Source organism: Loxodonta africana, chromosome 9 (genome assembly GCF_030014295.1).
Source record: "Loxodonta africana isolate mLoxAfr1 chromosome 9, mLoxAfr1.hap2, whole genome shotgun sequence".
In the NCBI taxonomy this organism is placed as follows: Eukaryota; Metazoa; Chordata; class Mammalia; order Proboscidea; family Elephantidae; genus Loxodonta; species Loxodonta africana.
The window spans coordinates 20,981,506-20,987,805 of record NC_087350.1 but is presented as its reverse complement, the minus strand read 5'-3'; positions in this window follow the sequence as shown (position 1 = coordinate 20,987,805).

Below are 6,300 nucleotides of genomic sequence, written 5' to 3'. Positions count from 1 at the left end.
GGCTGGGATTCAAAAACTACTCTGGCTAAAGGTGGAAGAAGGTGAGAAGGACAAGAATGAAAGTCAGAAACTAAATTAGACCTTGCTACTTAATCCTTAAAAGTCCGTCAACTACTGAACCTACCCAGAGGCATCTTGGAAGAAAGAACCTGGTGATCTGCTTCTCAAAGGTCGGCCTTAAAAACTGCAGAACACATTTCTACTCTGACATCAATGGTGTTGCCAGAGAAGGAGCCAGTCCATAAGGATAAAGGGACGTCTTAGTAGAGACTGGCAAGTCGGAGCAGGGATGAGACTTTGTGTTTGGAGAAACTGTACTAGTAACGAGTTGAGATTTAGATGGGGCTGGATCCGGAGATGGGCTTTTAGGACACAGGGAGAACATTGAGGACGGCAGGGGGAATGACCGTCCTGGTTATCTGTTGTGTAAAACACACTACCCTAAAATTGAGCAGTTCCCAAAAAAAAAACATTATCTCTCACATTTCTTGACTTCAGCTGGACATCCAAGAGCTTTGCACATGACTGGTCGTAGATGTTGGTGTTGGTTACAAGTTCAGCTCAGGTGGTCGACCAGGTCACCAACATGTGGCCTTAAATGGCATGGTCTTCTCTCGGCGTAAAAGCTGGGTTCCAAAAGGGAACAAATCCAGCATAAGAAAAGTACTAAGAGGCCTCAGGGACAACTGCAGGACCTTTTATGATCTAACCTTAGGAGGCGTACTGGTTGAAGCACTGGGCTGCTAACCAAAAGTTTGGCAGTTCAAACCCACCAGAGACTCCTAGGGAGAAAGATGTGATAGTCAACTTCTGTAAAGATTACAGCCTTGGAAACTCCATGGGGCAGTTCTTTGTCCTGTAGGATCATTAGGACCAGGAATTGACTCAAGGGCGATGGGTATGTGTTTTTTTTTTTTTTTCTTTTTAGGTTTAGTCCCACAATGAAACGTCTGCTGCTGAGTTCTATTGGACAGGCAAGTCACCAAGGATAGTCAAGTTTAAGGGGAGGGACTTAGACTCCCTCTTGATTGGGGAGTGGCAAGGCCACATTGTAGAACAACACGTGGAATGGAAGATACCATCGTGGCCATCTTCAGAAGATAAAATCGGCCACATTCAGACTTGGAACTTTATCCAAGAAGGAACTCCTTTGTGACACACCTTTCTTCGCCACAGCAGGGCAGCTCAGAGTGCTGTCCACAGAATCCTGGAACTGCAGCCCGAGACTCCAAGGAAACTTGTAGGTGCTGAATTGAACAAAACTGTCAAGACCCCTCAGACGTCTAAACTATTATACAGACATTTGAGATTCGTGTAACTTTCAAAGACATTTATTTAACTTGTAAATGTTACAAACTGCATCTCTTCTCTAAAAACTTTTTTAAAGAAATAGCTAAATAAACATGAAATAAATAGTGCTGAAAAAAATTAGCAGAAATATCTCATCTGAAGCATCATCTCCTCTGTCCCAGGCATCTTTTTTTTAATTGTGCTTTAAGTGAAAGTTTACAAACCAAGTCAGTCTTTCATACAGAAACTTATATACACCTTGCTATATGCTCCTTGGAAACCCTGGTGGCGTAGTGATTAAGTGCTATGGCTGCTAACCAAAAGGTCAGCAGTTCAAATCCAGCAGGTGTTTCTTGGAAACTATGGGGCAGTTCTTCTCTGCCCTATAGGGTCACTTTGAGTCGGAATCGACTCAGCTGCAGAGGGTTTGGTTTTTGGTTTTTTATATACTCTTAGTTTCTCTCCCTCTTTTTTAATGAGACAGCACACTCCTTCCCTCCACTCTCTGTTTTCCTGTCCATTCGGCCAGCTTCTGACCCTCTCTGCCCTCTCATCTCTCTTCCAGACAGGAGCTGCCCACATAGTCTCATGTGTCTACTTGATGAAGGATGCTCACTCTTCACCAGTATCATTTTCTATCTCATCCAAAAAAAAAAAAACCCACTGCCGTCAAGTCTATTCCGACTCATAGCGACCCTATAGGACAGAGTAGAACTGCCCCATAGAGTTTCCAAGGACCACCTAGTGGATTCGAACTGCCAACGCCACCAGAGTTTCCTTCTATCCCATAGTCTAGTCAAATCCCTATCTGAAGAGTTGGCTTTGGGAATGGTCCTTGTCTTGGGCCAACAGAAGGCCTGAGGACCCTGACCTCCAGGGTCCCTCTAGTCTCAGTCAGACCATTAAGTCTGGCTTTTTATGAGAATTTGAGGTCTGCAACCCACTGCTCTCCTGCTCTCTCAGGGGTTCTCTTTTGTGGCCCTGTCAGGGCAGTCATCAGTTGTAGTCAGGCACCATGTAGTTCTTCTGGTCTCAGACTGATGTAGTCTCTGGTTTATGTGGCCATTTCGGTCTCTTGGGCTCATAATTTCCTTGTGTCTTTGGTGTTCTTCATTCTCCTTTACTCCAGGTGGGTTGAGACCCATCGATGCATCTTAGATGGCCGTTCACCATCGTTTAAGACCTCAGACGCCACTCTCCAAGGTGGGATGCAGAATGCTGTCTTAACAGATTTTATTATGCCAATTGACTTAGATGTCCCCTGAAACCATGGTCCCCAAACCCCCGCCCCTGCTACACTGGACTTCGAAGCATTCAGTTTACTCAGGAAACGTCTTTGCTTTTGGTTTAGTCCAGTTGTGCTGAGCTCGCCTGTACTGTGTGGTATCTTTCCCTTCACCTAAAATTGTTCTTATCTACTATCTAATTTAGTGAAAAGCCCTCTCCCTCCCTCCCCACTCTCTTAACCATCAAAGAATATTTTCTTCTTTGTTTAAACTATTTTTCGAGTTCTTAAAATAGTGCTCTAATACAGTATTTGTCCTTTTGAAATTCACTAATTTCACTCAGCATAATGCCTTCAGATTCCTCCATGTTATGAAATGTTTCACAGATTCATCATTGGTCTTTACTGATATGTAGTGTTCCATTGTGTGAATATACCATAATTTATTTATCCATTCATCCATCGAAGGGTACCTTGGTTGCTTCCATCTTTTTCCTATTGTAAACAGTGCTGCAGTAAACATGGGTGTGCATATACCTGTTTGTGTAAAGGCTCTTATTTCTCTAGGGTATATTCCAAGAGTGGGACTGCTGGATCGTATGGTAGTTCTATTTCTAGCTTTTTAAGGAAGCGCCAAATTGATTTCCAAAGTGTACCATTTTACATTCCCACCAGCAGCGTAGAAGTGTTCCAGTCTCTCCACAACCTCTCCAACATTGGTTATTTTGTGTTTTTTGGTTTAATGTCAGCCTTGTTGGAGTGGGAAACCCTGGAGACTAGTGGTCTAGTGCTATGGCTGCTAATCAAGAGGTCAGCAGTTCGAATCCGCCAGGCGCTCCTTGGAAACTCTATGGGGCAGTTTTACTCTGTCCTGTAGGGTCACTATGAGTCAGAATCGACTCGATGGCAGTGGGTTTCGGTTTTTGCGTTTTGTTGGAGTGAGATGGAATCTCACTGTAGTTTTGATTTGGATTTCTCTAATGGCTAATGATTGTGAGCATTTCCTCATCTATCTGTTAGCTACCCGAATTTCTTCTTTAGTGAAGTGCCTGTTCATATCCTTTGCCTGGTTTTTAATTGGGTTATCTTTTGGTTGTTGAGATTTTGCAGTATCATGTAGATTTTAGAGATCAGACGCTGATTGGAAATGTCATAGCTAAGAACTTTTTCCCAGTCTGTGGGTAACCTTTTTATTCTTTTTTTGTAGTCTTTGGATGAGTATAAGTATTCGATTTTTAGAAGCTCCCAGTTATCTAGTTTTTCTTCTGCATTGTTAGTACTGTTTTGTATACTGTTTATGCCATGTATTAGGGCTCCTAGCATTGTCCCTATTTTTCTTCCATGATCTTTATCGTTTTAGTTTTTATATTTAGGTCTTTGATCCATTTTGAGTTAGTTTTTGTGCATGGTGGGAGGTATGGGTCTTGTTTCATTTTTTTTGCAGATGGATATCCAGTTATTCCAGCACCATTTGTTAAAGAGACTGTCTATTTCCCCATTTAACTGACTTTGGGCCTTTGTCAAATATCACCTGCTCATATGTGGATGGATTTATGCCTAGATTCTCAATTCTGTTCCATTGGTCTGTGTATCTGTTTTTGTATCAGTACCAGGCTATTTTGACTACTGTGGTGGTATAATAGGTTCTAAAATCAGGTAGAGTGAGGCCTCCCACTTTGTTCTTCTTTTTCAGTAGTGCTTTACTTATCCAGGGCCCCTTTCCCTTCCATATGAAGTTGGTGATTTGGAATTTGGATCAGAATTGCATTGTATCTATATATGGCTTTTGGTAGAATAGACATTTTTACAATATTAAGCCTTCCTATCCATGAGCAAGGTGTATTTATCCTCTTATGTAGGTCTCCTTTGGTTTCTTGCAGTAGTGTCTTGTAGTTTTCTTTGTATATGTCTGGTAAGATTTATTCCTAAGTGTTTTATCTTCTTGGGGGCTACTGTGAATGGTATCGATTCGATGATTTCCTCTTCGATGTTCTTTTTGTTGGTGTAGAGGAATCCAAGTGATTTTTTATGTTTATCTCATATCCTGATACTCTGCTGAACTTTTCTATCAGTTTCAGTAGTTTTCTTGAGGACTCCTTAGGGTTTTCTGTGTATAAGATCATGTCATCTGCAAATAGAGATACCTCTACTTCTTCCTTACCAATCTGGATGCCCTTTATTTCTTTATCTAGCCTAATTGCTCTGGCTAGGACCTCCAGCACAATGTTGGATAGGAGGGGTGATAAAGGGTATCATTGTCTGGTTCCGGATCTCAAGGGGAATGCTTTTAGACTTTCTCCATTTAGGATGATGTCTGTTGGCTTTGTATAAATGCCCTTTATTACGCTGTGGAATTTTCCTTCTACTCCTATTTTGCTGAGAGTTTTTATCATGAATGGGTGTTGAACTTTGTGAAATGCCTTTTCTGCATCAATTGATAAGATCATGTGTTTCTTGTCTTTTGTTTTATTTATACGATGGATTATATTATTTGTTTTTCTGATGTTGAACCATCCTTGCATACCTGGTATGAATCTCACTCGGTCATGGCGAGTTTTTATATGCTGTTGAATTCTATTGGCTAGAATTTTGTTGAGGATTTTTGCATCTAAGTTCATGAGGGATAACCAAAACCAAAACCAAATCCATTGCCTTCAAGTCGATTCCAACTCATAGGACCCTGTAGGACAGAGTAGAACTGCCCCATAGAGTTTCCAAGGAGCGCCTGGTGGATTTGAACTGCCGACCATTTGGTTAGCAGCTGTTAGCACTTAACCACTACGCCACCAGGGATTCCTCATGAGAAATAAAAAAAAAAAAAAAACTAGTGCCACATGAGGAATATAGGTGTGTAATTTTCTTTTTTTGTGGTGTTTTTACCTGGTTTTGGTATCAGGGATATGCTGGCTTCATAGAATGAGTTTGGGAGTATTCCATCCTTTTCTATCCTCTAAAATACCTTTAGTAGTAGTGGTGTTAACTCTTCTCTGAAAGTTTGGTAGAACTCTGCAGTGAAGCCATTACGGCCAGGGCTTTTTTTTTGTTGGGAGTTTTTGAATTACCTTTTCAATCTCATCTTTTGTTGTGGGTTTATTTAGTTGTTCTACCTCTGTTTGTGTTAGTTTAGGTAGGTAGTGTGTTTCTAGAAATTCATCCATTTCTTCCAGGTTTTCAAATTCATTAGAGTACAATTTTTCATAGTAATCTGATATGATTCTTTTAATTTCAGTTGGATTTGTTGTGATATTGCCCATCTCATTTCTTATTTGCATTATTTGCTTCCTCTCCTGTTTTTCTTTTGTCAGTTTGGCCAATGGTTTATCAATTTTGTTAATTTTTTCAAAGAACCAGCTTTTGGTCTTGTTAACTCTATCAATTGTTTTTCTGTTCTCTAATTCATTTAATTCTTCTCTAATTTTTATTATTTGCTTTCTTCTGGTGCCTGAGGGTTTCTTTTGTTGCTCCCTTTCTATGTATTCAAGTTGTAGGGACAGTTCTTTGATTTTGGCCCTTTCTTCGTTTTGGATGTGTGCATTTATTGACATAAATTGATCTCTGAGCACTGCTTCGCTGTGTCCCAAAGGTTCTGATAGCAAGTGCTTTCATTCTCATTGGATTCTATGAATTTCTTTATTCCCTCCTTAATGTCTTCTATAACCCAGTCTTTTTTGAGCAGGATATTGTTCAGTTTCCAAGTGTTTGATTTCTTTTCCCTGCCTTTTCTGTTATTGATTTCTACTTTTATGGCCTTATGGTCAGAGAAGATGTTTTGTACTATTTTGATG